Raw genomic sequence first — 16,011 nt, forward strand, 5'->3', positions numbered from 1 at the left:
TAATAATATATGGAAATATAATTGGCTTTCGTTTATTGACTTTATATTCCTTATTCAAACACCCAGTGCTGTATTTCAAAGCACATGGCCAGCATTCTATACTCTTGGATCTATGTTGTTTATAGGACTAGGGATTTCATATCTATGTCATATAACTTATGATGTGTTTTCTCTTGTGGTTCTGATTAAAAAGTTAATTAAGATGCTGTTTTATTCCATCCTTCCCAGTTTTAATAATTGTGATTAATTACATTGCAGTTCTTCTAGGTTAGGCAATATATATACATACATATGCACTTATATATATATATTCCCTATATAAATATGTACATGTATTCATATACACATATTCATGTATATACCCATATAATGTTATATATACTGTTGAGTACATATGCATGTATATTCTTATACATATAGATACATACACATAAATAATCACCAATTAATTGATGACTGTGCTTATGACTTACTGGTTTTCTCTAGGAAAACTGCTTAACTTTTCTGTATTTCACTTACTTATATGCAAGTAAAAATTAATCTGTACTGAGAAGGTTACTGAGGTTAGCAAAGATAATTAAACTTGTTAGGGAGAATTTGAGCTAAGTTTTTATCTTTGTATCATACCACTTGGTATCTAAATAAAATTTCTTGTTATTTCCTCAGAGTGTGGCATTATTTTGCTCTTTGTGTTTTTCTAAAATAGGGCAGCGGAAAGTATATTGAAAACCATGTGCCCGACCTTTATTAAGACTTATTTTTAAAGCCAGGAAGATTAGAATTGCATATTGTTTGGGCCTGAAATACAGGTTTAGTGTTTTATATTGTTATTATTTTATGTAAATAAAATAATTTTGATGGTAGTGAGTCTTAGAAGATTTTGATATGATTAGCTCCAAGGTTGTTTTCATAGTGAAACAGAAATGTAAAGTCAAGGGCTAAAATCCTGGGCATAACATTTTTCTGCTTTTGTTTTCATTTTTTTTATTTTATTAAGAGGATTTTTGCTTTCCCAAATACTCTTGATGCCTGAGTCTGTCAATTCACTTTCATAAGATTCTGAGACCACATAATTATAAATGGGAAAAGTTCTTATCTGAACAGCTTTCTGATCATCAGCTGGTTTACAATATGAGTAGCCATTCTGAATAATGTAATGAATACGATATTTCCTACTCCACTCCTTCTTTCTTTCATGCTGTGATGATCCCCAAAGAAAGTAAAAATGCGCCAATGTAATTACAGGTTCAGGGTAATATCTATAGGAGTTTAATGCAGTTTCTTATGCTTCTAAGGATATAAGCCTCTCAGTTAATCACAGTTTGAATTATCCAACTGGTTATTTTAATTTCTCCCTATGCATTGAAGGTTTTTTCTTCCTTTGTTAGTTTTGGAAATAGAAAATATGCTCAGTGGACATCTTACTTTTTAACTCTAAAGGTATATCCCATTCTTATACTGGTATAAAATTTTGGTCTATTTTTGTGAAAAATGAGTTCTTTTCAGTATATGGCTCAGTAATCAAAACTGAAACAGAAACCTAGATCTTTGTGAACTTTATAAGTCACGACTCAGTTTTTAAAAATTAATGCCATGATTAGCATTAAACACTTTGAAACCAAAGTTATGTTATCTCTGTGTCATTTCTTACACATTGAACCTAGTATGAAAATGAGAAGGTAGTAAATGCAGACTGGAAAGTGACAACGTAATAGCACGTTAAGTCTGTGCTTTAATACGGTTGGCCTTTCCACGTCTGTTCAGTTTTGGTTTATGTACTTTTGCTCTATCGCTCATCTGGAATGTTTGTAACTAGATATTATATCACTTACTGTTTGTATGGAGGCCAAATTTACTTTCCCTGGCAGTTGTTAGCTCCCTCCCTTCATACCACCATGTTATTTTTTGCTTTGAACAGTCAAATATTTTTAAAAAATTAATAATGAGAAAATAAGTCTTTTTCATTCATGGAAATACAAGCCATTTATATGGCTATTCATTTTTGTGAGGAGATCTATCTTTTTCCATCTGGTATCATTTTATTTCTGCCTGAAGAACTAATTTTAATATGTCTAGGAGTACAGGTCTGGTGGCAATTCTCTCAGCTACTGATTTTTGGAGTTTTTATTTTGCCTTTAATCTTAAAAAGGTATGTGTGCTGGGTATAGTAGTTTATGGTGGCAAGTTTTTTGGTTTGGGTTTGGGTTTTACAATATTTAAATACATTGCTGTAGTTTTTTGTTTTTTTTTTTTTAATCTCACAAAGTTTCTGATAAGTTGGCTATAATTTAAATTTTTGTTTCCCTGTACATAACTTGTCTTTTTTCCTCTGGCTGTTTTAATGATGTTTCTTCTGTACCATTTGGTTCTGTCACTTTGATTATAGTGCACCTGACTGTCTTTTTTGGGGTGTTTACTTGGGCTGCTTTGTTTTGTGGATTTATAGCTTCTGTAACATTTAGAGAAATGTTGACTGTTGTTTCTCCAAATGTTGTTTTCTGTTTCTTTTCTTTCCGGACTCCGAAATATTAGATTTTTTTGGTATTGTTTCATGGATCACTGATGTTCTGTTTACTTATTTCAGTCTTTTAATTACCCTGTGGGTTTTATTTTAGATGGTTTATATTCATATGTTTTCATCTTCACTGATCTTTTCTTCTGTGGTTAATCTAAATTGTTCCATCTACTATCTTTTTCATTTCACATACTGTATTTTTCTTCATAGAATCTCATTTTGGTCCTATATCATTTTCATATTTTTCTTCTTTTTCTTGAATACATGTAGCATATGTATAATAGTTATTTTAAGGTCATTTCTGTCATGTGGGACCTGTTTCTGTTGATTGTGTTTTATTCTGCTTTTATTCTGTTTTTTCCTTCTTCTTGATAACTTTTTATTGGATTGTGGACATTGCAAATTTTACACGTGTTTTCTGGATTTCGTTGGATCCTTTTTACCTAGGGCTGAATTTGTCTGGTATACAGTTGAATTACTTAAACTCAGTTTGATCCTTTCAAGGCTCTTGTTAAACTTTCTAAAAGAGGGACTAGAGTATTCTTTAAGACTGATTTAATCTCATTTCTAAGGTGATATCCTTTGGGGACTCTTCCCAATGCTCTGTATACTACCAGGTCTTTTATCTTGGGATAGTGAGAGCTTAAACTGCTGCTAGTGCACTTGAACTGCTGTTTGTTTGGTTTGTGTCGGGACTGCTGCTTTTCAACGTTGTCTAGCCTCACATAGTTCCTTTCATACAGGCACTGATTATTATTTAGCCAAAGATTGGAGGGAACCCGTTTTCAGATCTGCAGAACTCTCTCCATTTCTGTAGCCTTCCCCTCTCTGATACACTGCCTCCCAAGCTTAAGTTGCCTTGGCTTCTCTGACTTTCAATTTCCTCAGCTCTGCAAAACTGTTAGTGTCTGTTGGGATCTCCCTCTCTTCACTGTGGCCGGACAATTGCTTCAACACAATAAGCTGGGGATGTTGTGAGCTTACCTCCTTTGTTTCCTTTCCTGTTATCTGATGTTGGAAAACATCGTTTCATATATATTGTCTATCCACTCCATCATTTCTGAAGCAGACATTCTCCAAGAACATTTTAAAGTATGTAACCAGAGCCCAAACAGAGCTCTTATTTAAATTACATCTATGCTATTTTCATTAACTTCCATAAGCCTGGAAATTTGCTGGGCTGCTTTGTAGCTTTTTTACCTGAAGATTTCCAGAGGTTTTAGTAAGTCCTATGTAGTTTTACTTACAGACAGAACTTACCTTACTTTGAGATTGTGCTGCCTCAAACTTGCAAACTCTATTAATTCTGATGGTTAGCCCTTAACTGGGCTTTTCTGAGGGGTACTTAAGTACAACAATTTTAAAGCAATGGAACAAAAGATGCCAAGTATTTTAAACTTTTTGTCTCTTTAAATTTTCCTCTGAAAACTCAGTCAAAAGCCCGAGCATGAGGACTCTGCAATCTATGTACAGTTCTGTTGGCTTCCCTACATTTCTGCAGGTTTTGCTATAATTACTTCATGCTAGATGCCCACAACCAAACCCACCATGAGCTTAATGCCTTGCCTTTGTATTAGGAAAGGAGCTTCTCTATGAAGGTGTCCAGGAGTGCAGACAGTGCTTTAGTGCCAAGGAAAGGATGTCCTCTTCCTCCTAACTCATGCTGCCTCTGCTCCAGAGAATACAGCTAAGAGAGCGTGACCAGTTGCCTCTGCCAGACCCTTTATGTAACTGTGTGCAGAAGCCTTGCCCTCAACTTTCAGCTTTGTAGATTCAGAAAATTCGTTGAGGGAGATTTCTTAAGGTGACCTCTGTAAAAACATTCTAAATTTTTTTTTGATTATGAAACACTAAAAATAAATTAGAAAACATCATACACCTATATTTTAGTACTCCATGGTTTCCCAATTCTGAATGCCAGTTGTTTGGCTCCTTGGAGGAGATAGGTTCGGAATTGTTTATCCACAGCCTGCGGGAAACTCTGTCTGGGCCTGGGTCTGCAGTAATCATTTTTGAAACCTTTGGTGTCTCAGGAAACAAGGTGTGAACTCTTGGCCCCTGAGCGCCTCAAAAACAATGAGTAGCACCAGAGTTAAAGTGTACATAATACTTTGTGGTTGAAAAACAAAACTGTGATGGAAATAACATATAGTGGTTGAGGACAAGGACCTTTCTAAGCACTGTAATTAATAGCCCGGCTCTACTGCAGCTTATATAATGTTTCACATCTCCAAGTCTTATTTCCAGTGCCTTCAGAATCCTATTGTTAGAGCAATTACATAAAGTAATTTGTTCATGTTGTACTTCTTACAGTACCAGTCACTATTAGTTCAATGAGTGGAAGCCTTGTGAATAGAAATCGTTGTCACTGTCATCATTGTCATTATCATGGTCATTGTAAAATGCTAAATAGGTTAATTTAACACTATTTATTAAATGCTTACCAAGTTTACTACTGCACTAAGACAATAGATTAAGCTCTTCAAGTTAGGATCCAAATACATAAACATGCATATACAGTTCAGAAAAACTATTTTTTTTTTGAAATGGTAAAACAAGGTCGTAGGAAGCTATTATTAAAGATAACTTGTTTGAAAATTTCAGTAAGGGTCATCATATGTCAATGTTAATTTTTATGCTGAAATTCAGTTTGAGGATTTTGTCTCTGGGTATCATTTCCCTAAATAAAGATACTTTATTTAAACATCCATCATGACAGGTTTTGAACTCTGGAAAGAGAGGAGTGTCCCCTGTCACTCCTTCTTCCTGAATGCTACATGGGGAGTAGAACACCCATGACGGTGGCAAATCTGTTGAGAAGATCAATGAGGCTTTGTGACTTGAATTCCTTTTCCTGCACCCAGAAAAACAAGTGATCATGTGATTGATAAGACTAATTTTGGCATCAGCTTTTTCTGTTAAGTGTTTGGTAGTTCACAATTACCTCTTCCCTAAGTATGGAGGAATACATTCTTTTGCTCAAACTGTCTTCCCCAATTCTCCTGAGGCTCCTATTCTGTTAACAGTTACCACTTATTACTTCAGTTCACGCTTCTCTTGCTTTTCTCTCTCCATGATACATAGCCTATGGAAGAGTGAAACTTCAGATGACCTCAACTTTATTCATTTGTGACAAAATTACTAACATTGCACTAATCGTTATAAGAATCTAATTAGATACCAGGATTAATTATACTCTTACTTCTGCCTTCTAATTGATTACAGAGCTTAATCAAGGCCTTGTATGGTATCGAAAATATAATTTATTGTTTGTGTACCTGAAAATCTTCCAATACCATCCCTATTTTCTGTCCCGCAAAGTGACTGGAGAATCTTCTACAGACTCATTTTCTAAATGGGTATAACTCTCTAGGACCTATGTGAGGGGGGTGTCCTTGTTGGGTTAGAAAAAGAGGTCATATTTAGTACACATTTATGTACTACCTTTAGTCACTTTCTTCCTTTTCTTTGTCGCTCAGAGCCCAGGACACACTTGCCCCTTTTCTGTTACCTCCCAGTACTCTCCTTGTGGGTTCCCTTTTCTATCCTTACTCCTTAAGGTGGGCTGTTACTGCTCAAAGCTGCTGATCATAAGAAAAGATGAGAGGATCTTCTTAGATGACCACCCTCCAAAACTGTATCTTCATTAGTGAGAATGCTAATGTAAAATTGTCTATATAGTATTATCTTAATTTGTATTATATTAACAGCAACTGCCTTTGAGTGATATAAATTTTGTTTCCCTTATATTTTTGGTATTTTCTATATGTTTTCCACTGAGTGATGCACAACTTTTATAATTTAAAGAATCCATAATATTGTTAGAATTTAGAGTCAACAACTGGTGATATGGAAAAATTGAAGTATTAATACCAGGAATACTCGTTCAAATAAAGAACCACCTACATTTTATTCTAAACAGTGTGTGTGTGTGTGTGTGTGTGTGTGTGTGTGTGTGTGTATTAATGTATAGCCTAAGACCATTTTTGGAGGGTGGAAGAGGCTTCAAATCATGGGAGCAAACACTCTAAATATTTTCCAAAGTTTCATTGTCCCTTGTTAAAGGTCTACTGTCATTAGATTTCTTTTTTTTTTTTAAGATTTTATTTTATTTATTTGACAGAGATAGAGACAGCCAGCGAGAGAGGGAAACAAGCAGGGGGAGTGGGAGAGGAAGAAGCAGGCTCATAGTGGAGGAGCCTGACGTGGGGCTCGATCCCATAATGCCGGGATCACGCCCTGAGCCGAAGGCAGACGCTTAACGACTGCGCCACCCAAGCGCCCCGTGTCATTAGATTTCTGAAAGCAACTATCATGCCCTTGGGGGAAAGGAATTTTGAAAGGAATTATATATCTATGTAATTTCATCTTCTGAATCATACCATATTATTCTGAGGTTGACTGGCATTCACAGAGTTAAACACACACACAAAAGCAAACATACCAAAAACTACTCCATCAATATGCAAGAAATTGAGGACACCATTTTGTTATTAGGAGGAAAAAAGTGACACAAAGAAAATTCCCCAAGTAAAATCACATGTATTATAAATTCTCCACAAGTAATGGTTACTTTTCACAAGCTGAAGCTATAGTCAGTCATAGCAGCCTCCAGACTCAAGTTAAATATAAGCACAAAAACAGTATAGTTGTTGTAAATAGAGCAATCAAGCAGGTAGCAGTGCAAATTATGCATAAGAACCACTTCAATCAAGTGAGGCAGAAGGTGAAAAATCACCAACACTGATCATCTTTAGACCTAGGAGACAACAAGTTAAAAGAAGATAGAAACAAACATGGCAGGATCATTTTGAAAAATCAATTATTAATGAATGAAGCAAATGACCTTATGTAAATATTTATCAAATGGATAGCTTTCCTAGAGGTTAGGTCATCATCTTTAGTCTTAGTGTTACCACAGCCTGTACTCCCTGCTCAGGCGGGAGGGTAGCCATGTGAATTCTTTACGTAAACACCAAAGTTGTGGTGGTAGAATTGCCTTCTTTAACTGCTAAATCTATGTAATCTGGAATCCCTAGGTGGGGGGGAGGAGAGAGGGAGTAGAGAGGGTTTGGAGAAATGCAACAGAGCATAGTTACAGACATGGCTGCTTTGATGAAGACCCAATCCTTTGCAGGAGTATTCCTGTAAACGGAAGTTGCTCTCTGTAACAGCAGACCTTCTAACCACCACTCTTGCTGTTATGATGACTGCTTTTCCAAGGCTCAGCTGTACAATGTCTCATGTCCCTCAGATTCACTTTTAGCTGTCACTGAGAACCGGTGAAAGAATTCCGGGACAGAAGTTGTGGGTGGTAAAGAAAGGAAATCTATGTTCAGGAACATTCACAGCTAGTAAGTCCCGCCTCCAGCATATATCATTAAAGATCCCGGGGGCGGCCCCATCGTGTTGATACTGAGCTCTTACTTTGGGCGTGAGAGGCAGAGGTTGCTGGAGAAAAGTGTAAAGGAGAAGAAGACACCTGATTCCCATTATTTTTGTAATTGAGATTTTCTGCCCCAATGATCACATATTTTTTTTCTATACCCTCTGTACATACTCAAATATATTTTAATTCTAGGCTTTACCCGTCCCCTTTTCTTCCAAAACATAACCTTCAATAAACAGTCATCTAACTGCTAACTATATGTTTGAGAATCTCCCTTCAGTAAGTAATTGTTCCTATGGCCTTCAAATCTCACACTCTTTACTAATTTGGTGAGAACAACATCATTTTCTCTTGTACTATGCAAAATTAAAGTAACCATATTTCTAATTAGCCATTGAAGAGGAGAAATGTACCAAATTAGGGAGAAAATTAGAGTTTATGAAGCCTAATCAAGCACTTTTTTAATTAGGGAATTCAAATCTATATAAAATACAGTAAGAAAAAATAGACAAAGCAACATAATAGCAAGAATCATTCAACCAATTCTTGTGTTCCAGGAATGTTCTGGATGCTGGGAGAAAATGTTTTATGTGTTTTATAAAACACAGTCATTGCCCTAACAGGCCTTGCAGTCAAGTAGGGAGACAGACTTACAAAATCCCATTATGGTGAGAGCTAGTAAAGGAGTGGGAAAGAGATGAGAAACTGAACTCCAGTAAGGGGGTCAGGGAGGCCTTAAAAGAGGAGCTGACAACAGAACAGGGAAACATTCCAGGCAAGGGGAATAATGTTAAAAATATTTGTAGTGGAATTGAAACCACGATTTGGTTCTTAAATATCATCCTCTCTATTTTGATTTTTTTCTAACTAAATGCTAAGATTATTACTTATGTTCTGGCATGAAGTGATATTTAGATGGCTTCCAAAACTTACAATAGAGTCCCTATTAGAGTGTCATTGGATTTTATTACCTGGAAGTGAAGGTTAAGGAAAAGAGCAGAGAATTGGGGATATCATCATGAAGAAGTATAATTTATATAGTATTTTCCAGGCAAATTCATCTGTGGTTAAGAATCAACTGCCCAGTAGCTTCAGCTTTTTGGCTTTAGGGCTTTTCACTTTCTGCCCTTCCTAGCCCAGCTAAGACTCAGGTGCTTCAAAGTTTAATTTGGTTTTCTGCGAGGTAAGTTTCTCATCTTCATCTGAGCCAAATGCACATACAACATGTTTTTTGGTTGACTTACTACATTGGAACAAAGCGAAGACAAAGTTTATATTCCCATACCTTTTTCTTCCTCAAGATGACAACTCCTAGCCCTCTCCGATGAGCTATGCCCCTTAGGTTTGGGGCATGTGTCTCTTCTCCATAGGCTTTTTCTGTAAGCTTTCTTTTTAATAATGGAATGGAAGCTCCAGTGGCCAGCTGACTGCCTCCTATGCACAGACAGTAGACAAGGCCAGGTGATCTGGATGTAGGAAATCGTTCAGTGCCCCCACTAACTTATACCATTTGTCTGAGCCACCCATATAAGACTCCTGAGCTCTAGCTATTCTTTCAGCTGTCATTCAGGAAGACCTTTGGGTCTGAGAAATCTGTTCTCTAGCTCTCCTCTCTGAGAGGATAGGTGAAAAGGAGAAAAAAAGGGAGGGGGGGACACATTTCAAGTGGTAAAGAGGGGGTGATACTGGATGCCTTTCCAATTGACCACACAATTACTAATCCTGTAATATTTGGATATAATACAAAAAGGTAAAGAATGAACTGTGTTTTTGATCATGTTTGTTTGTATTTGTGGAGTATAAAATATACAGAACATAAGAATAACAAGCAAATTGTAAAAAGCACTTGGATCTTAATGTATTCCTTGATTCATAAAATAATGTTTTTGGTACCTCCTGATACGAAACCATGCTAAGTTAAATGCCATAGGAACTATATCAATACTGTTTCTTTTTCCGCTTTAATGATAAAACTGGAGAAAGCTAGGATGAAGACTTTATTAGAAATGGTGAACTAAATATAATTAAGTGATTGAATGAACAATACATTTACAAAACTGTACACAGTTTATAATAATTTCCGCTAGTAGTTCATTCGAGGTTTGTTCATGAATATGTAGTTTCTTATAGTTGATTAAACCCTAAAGGCCAAATAAATACAAAGCATAGAATAATAGAAAATCTTCCAGTGTTTCAATTTGATACATTTTGAATTTATTTTGGTCTTCACTAAAATTTGGCAAGTTTGTATGTTAAAGGCATACTATTTTATTAGAGCTTTATTTTATAAAAAGCAAAAGACAGATTTAATAGAAGCCCATCAAGATGACCAAAACCCCAAAAAGCTGTCTCTAAGTATAAAAAGATAAAAGATATATTTTCAATGAATAGATTTGAGATTTTACTTTCATTTTTTTGCTGACTTAGCATGATTGTTGACAGATACTTGACTAATAAGTCTGAAATCCTAAAATAGCTTCACAGTTTTTTTAAACAGATACACAGTAATCCCCTGCACAAATGTGCCAAAGTGTTTAACCAATGCTTTACCTATGTTAGTCAGCTTTTTAAACAATTGTAGCTATTTCAAACATATCTAGCATGAACCTTTTCATGCTTCCATATTTGCTTGCATATAGAAAAATTTTTAGAATGGTTTGTTAGAAGTGCAATTACTATATCTAAAGATATCTAGTAAATTGGTTTTTTTTTACTAGATGTAAAAAAGGTTTACATTTTTACAAGTTTTACCAAACTCATTAATGAACATTTCAACCCATTTTAACCTTACAACTGCTACTTTACTGAGGTGATATTAAGGAAAGCAGTTGAGTGGAGATGGGAAGAATAAACAAGAAAATGTAAGAAAATAAGAAAGTAAAACAAGATAAGAACAGGATAGAAGAAAATTGAGGCAGTTGGGGGGAAAGAAGTGCATACCATACCATGAGCTAAGATGCCAGATCCATAACTCATGCCTCCATACTTTCTGTGAGTTTCAGACACACTATCTGCACATTTAGTGTATGCAGTTTATGTGAATATTTCCTTGATGGTGCAAGTGGAATATATAAAACAAAGTGGAAATCCCTGCTTTCCTCTTTTCACCGCTTATTTCATCCTAACAAATGGCGCCACCATCCTCCTCAAACATCAGGACAGAAACCTAGGTTTTCCTCTCGACTCTTCCTTCCCCAACCCTCTTCCCACGGCAGTCGCTCACTCTACCTGTCGTTCCTCTAGGTCAGTATTTGGAGCATTTGTTCAGATTTCCCCATCCTGGCTATCACTATCTCGGATTAAGATAATTATATTTTTCACTTGGATCTCAGCTATAGTTTCTTTGTTTTTATATGCTTATAGTTTCTTATTCTAGTTTTCCCTTTGCTGGTTTGGCAGCTTTATACTTAATATTAATCTTTTCACAGTGAAATGTGATATCTTATCATGTATTCTTAACGAATTCTAAAATTACACATTAATTCAACCCTCTGAAAGAGGCAAGGGCCTTAGAAAACTGAATCTTGATGAATCCCTTCCTGACATATGTAATATATTAGTACAGTATTTTAGATTCATCTTAACCTCATAAATTTGACATTATTATTTTGTATAGATAATGTTTTATTTAAACTGTATAAGTTATGTGTTTATTATGTTTATTATTTATTTACTGTCTTCCCTCACTAGAATGTAAACTCCAAAAATGCAGACCGATCTTTCACTCACCCACTTCCTTCCTTCCTTCCTTCCTTCCTTCCTTCCTTCCTTCCTTCCTTCCTTCCTTCCTTCTAAGAACTATGCATGGCACATAGTTGATATTCAATATATATTTTGGGGAAATAAATCCATTTATCTATATATTTACCTATTTGTCTCATTTTTTCTGCATTCAGCTAACTTTTTGGAATAATATTTTTCATAGTACGTGCCTCATAAGTTTGCCATAGTGGGGATTTGTTGATGGTAAAATCTCCTGTGTTTATCTAAAAATAAATAAACTTAGTTTTGTTCTATTTCTGGAAATTATAAGTCCAATTTGAAAATGTTTTAAATTTCCCCTCTTAGTATTTTTATTTTCCCACTGTCCTCTGGCTTCTGTTGATGATATTAAGACACCAGTTGCTAATCTAAGTACCCTTTTATTTATTTATTTATTTATTTATTTATTTATTTATTTATTTATTTATATTATGTTCAATTAGCCAACATCTAAGTATCCTTCTTGGTAGAAGAATCTTTCTACTCTTCCTTAAATATGTCTAGCTGTGGATTATCTCTCTCTTTTCCACACTCCTCCCTCTCCTCCTCTGTCTCATAAAATTCTGCTTCTCATCTGTTGTTCTTTCTGTATATGAGGATTCCTATATTTCTCATTTCTAGAACACTTTCAGACATTACTTTTGAAGTAGAAATATAATCTCTGCTCCATTCTCTTTATTTTCTCCTTCTGAGACTCCCAATTGGACATATCGTACCTCTTCCCATTCTGTCCTCCTTGTCTTTTCCTAAAATCCCGTTTTTTTTTTCTCTTTATTGTATCCTGACTATATTATTTAGATTCACCTTCTTACCTTCTTCCCCGTAACTGTGTGTAATGTACTATTTTACTCATTTTTCATTTTTCAAAATACATTTTTCTTAATATGTACTTCGTCATTTTTTAAAATCTCCTATTTGCTCATCCTTTATTCCTGAAATACTTCATTCATAAGTATTTTATAATCTGTATTTGATAATCCTAATATCTTATGTCCTTACAAGTAGAAATTTGTTTTATTTTGTGCTGATTCTGATTCATATGGCTTAACTATTTGATTTGACCTGGGATGATATTTGATTTTTAACTGTGAAAATCATGAAGGCCCAACTGGGAATAGTTGATTCTAGAGAGATTGCTCTACCTCGATGCAAGTGACTGATACCGCCCAGGGCCCATTTTAGTTCCGGGTCCCAGGCTTAAAACAAAGGCGGAGGTTCAAATTCTTCATAGTGTTAATGGCTCAAAATTGGTCTCTGGAGCTCTGATATTGTCACCTGCTTTCAGCACAGCCTTTCCTTTCTTGTTTGCTTACAGCTCTCAGATCTCTGATTCTCTTTCTTTTTTCTTGATTGCATTTACTTTTGTATTTATCATGGGTGACACTCTTCCCTCTTATGAACTTAGAAGCTCATTAAAAGTCCCTAAAAGGAAGGCTGAGCCTCTGATATAGTTTCTTAACAGCTTTCTGTCTTCAGTTATGACTCTTGCCTTTCCATTTTTCATATCACAGCTAGATCTGTTTATTTACTAGAAATCGCACTCTCTTCAGTTTAGCCCATATGCCATTGCTTTACAGATAAAGTGAAAAGTAAAAATTCTTAGCATGTTTATCAGGTCCTCAGTAATTGGTTCCCGAGAATATTTCCAACCTCATGTTTTCCTACTCCACCTCTCTCTCTACTCCAACATACACAGATTCCTTCAAGTTTTTAAATGTGTCATGTTGATTCCCACTCGTAGGCACATATTGTTCTCCCTTCTGTTGGTTTGCAATCCTCTCCGGAGCTTCCCTGATGCAATCTGACTGAAATTGGCCCCACCCCACCCCCCTCCCCTGCACACAGAAGGCGGGGAGAGACCAAAGAAAGAGGCAAGTCACTCCAGGTTTGTAGATGGTAGTTTTAACAAGAAGAGGGAACTTAGACACAAGTATTGTCTTAGGTGACAGCAAGACAAATAGATCCCCACACCCTCCCACCAAATCTTAAAAGTTTAGAAAGAGATCTTAACTGGGTTCAGTTATGCATACCATGCAGATGTTTTCCACACCACATCGTTATCTCAAGACTGTGTTCTTGGAGCAGCCTTTGGGAGGGGAGAGGTAAGTGGAACCCACATTCCAAGGACAAGAAAGAGATGAGGAGCCTCCAGTGACCCTGGTGCAGCTCATGAATCAACCGCTAGTCACATTTTTTGATGACCTTTCCCAACATTCCACCCCTTGGGACCAACTCTTATAATCTTATATGCCCCCTCTTCCGCCTTGGGCTCTCAGCAGTCAGCAAGGCATCTCATTAGCATGGAGGTGGCTCCTTTGGTGGTCATCTGACCACACTGCAGGCAGATGCCACAGTCACAATACAGCCACATGTAAGAGAAACACAGATTAAGATAATAATCCTCCAAATCAGTGACAACTTTTTTCCACCAAGATTCTAGGACCCAAACCATTGATTTGTTAAATCCCCTAGGCTTGAGATCAGATCACTCAGGGCATTCAGTTGTGTCCTCATGTGATTTTATAAAGATGATATTAAACATTCTGTTTTGATAATGGCACAGGTGCCTCCTTGTGAGGCAGTGATAATGTCTAAGGCCATCTTATTTTGGAGGACAGCTTTTCTTATATTTGATGAGGGTTTCCACACCTGGTACTCAGCTTCTGTAATCCCCTAATAGTGACAGCTTTGTTTGCATGGCAACAAGGAAAGGTCGGGTTAGGCCATTTGCAGCATCCATACAAACCAAGACATATTTAGAACGTTTGCTCCGAGCGTGGAAGTTAACGATCAATTTGCCCATCCTTCACTTGTTGGGAACTCCAGTGGATGGCCCCGGATTCTTTGGCACTTGCCTTGAGTGCTGTTTAGAACACACGAGCCATTCTGTTACTGCATTAACCAAGTCACTATGCTTTAAAGGCAATCTGGCATCCTTGGCAACATGCCATCTTACACAGACACTGTGGTGGCACCTCTTCCTATGTATCCAATCTCCTGTGACTACTGAAGTGTTAGTAACTAGCAAGTTAGGGCATCGGCTTCCTGATTGCCTGAGAGTGTCAGTATCTTATGAACTGGGGCATTATAAATGTTGAGGGTTGCTTTAGACTCCTGCAGATGGACCAAATGTCCTTCCACATATCTTGCCCCCACAAGGGCTTATCTATGATCTCCCATCCTTTGGCTTTCCATTGTCCAGGCCATAGGGTTAATTTTTTTAGAATGGTCCAAACTCAAAGGGTTAATGGCCAGGGCTCATGAGTAATTCTAGACTGTTCTGAGTTCAGCACACTAGCTCCTACACTGGCTGTTATGTGAGAGGTTTTACTTAGAGGAGCACTGTGTACGTTGCTGGAAGCTGTTGTTGTATGTTAGTATATCAGGTTTCAGAGTGGGGACCAAAATTCTAGGGTCATTCTCCCCATCTGTCGTCTCTGCCACAGTGTCTGAACAATACCTTCGGAAGTCACAAATACATCTAACTCAAATGGTAGCCCTGTGTAGGAGATGCCCAGATCTTTTGTTTGCTTCGCTAGTGTTCTTGCCCTCTCAAAAGTGGCTTGTTGCTCTGACTCCCAGTCTCATATATGCCCTTTCTTTATCAGGTGATACAAGGAATGGAGGTCCTGTGCCAGGTGGGAAATAAAAGTCCTTCAAAACCCCAAAATTTCTATAAAGACTTGCACCTCTTTCACATTCTTAGGGAATGGATAAACCTATACCTAATTAGTCACAGCTTTGGAGACAACGTGGATCTTACCCAACCAGACAACTCCCTAAAACCTTATGGCAGTGCCTAGGCCCTGAATTCTTCACTGCTCATCCTCTGCCTTGTAGATGTTCCAGCAAATCTTGCAGGGTGTCCTACAGCAAAGGAAAATCTTTACGTATTAACATTAATATCATCAGTGTAATGGGCCCATTTTACTGATGGGACAGGGTACAGGGACAGGTCTTAGGCCACCATTCCATGATGTACTGTGGAACTATGCAGGTAGCCTTGCAGGAGCACTTGAAAAATTTATTATTATCATTCCTACATGAAGGCAAATTGATCTTAGTTATCAGAAGCCTTGTCAAAGTCTTTTCTATTACTCTCTCGAAGAGGAAGTACTTATATAGGAACCCTTTCTGCCAAAGCTTTAGAGTACAACAATAACTGCAGTTGACAAGACTTAAAAATGGCCATGATTAAGGATCTGATGGGAGTTCATTATAATGCAGTTGACAAGGGAACTTTTACAACAGTCTGTATTTTTAAGAGCCTCCCTCTGGCCTCTTTTTTCTTTCAGTCTCTGTGAGCAATGTTTTGGTTATCTCCTGGGGTGTTTACATTTTAAAG

This window comes from Ursus americanus, chromosome 11 (assembly GCF_024610735.1).
Source record: "Ursus americanus isolate L20-20 chromosome 11, mUrsAme1.1.p, whole genome shotgun sequence".
NCBI classification, from domain to species: domain Eukaryota; kingdom Metazoa; phylum Chordata; class Mammalia; order Carnivora; family Ursidae; genus Ursus; species Ursus americanus.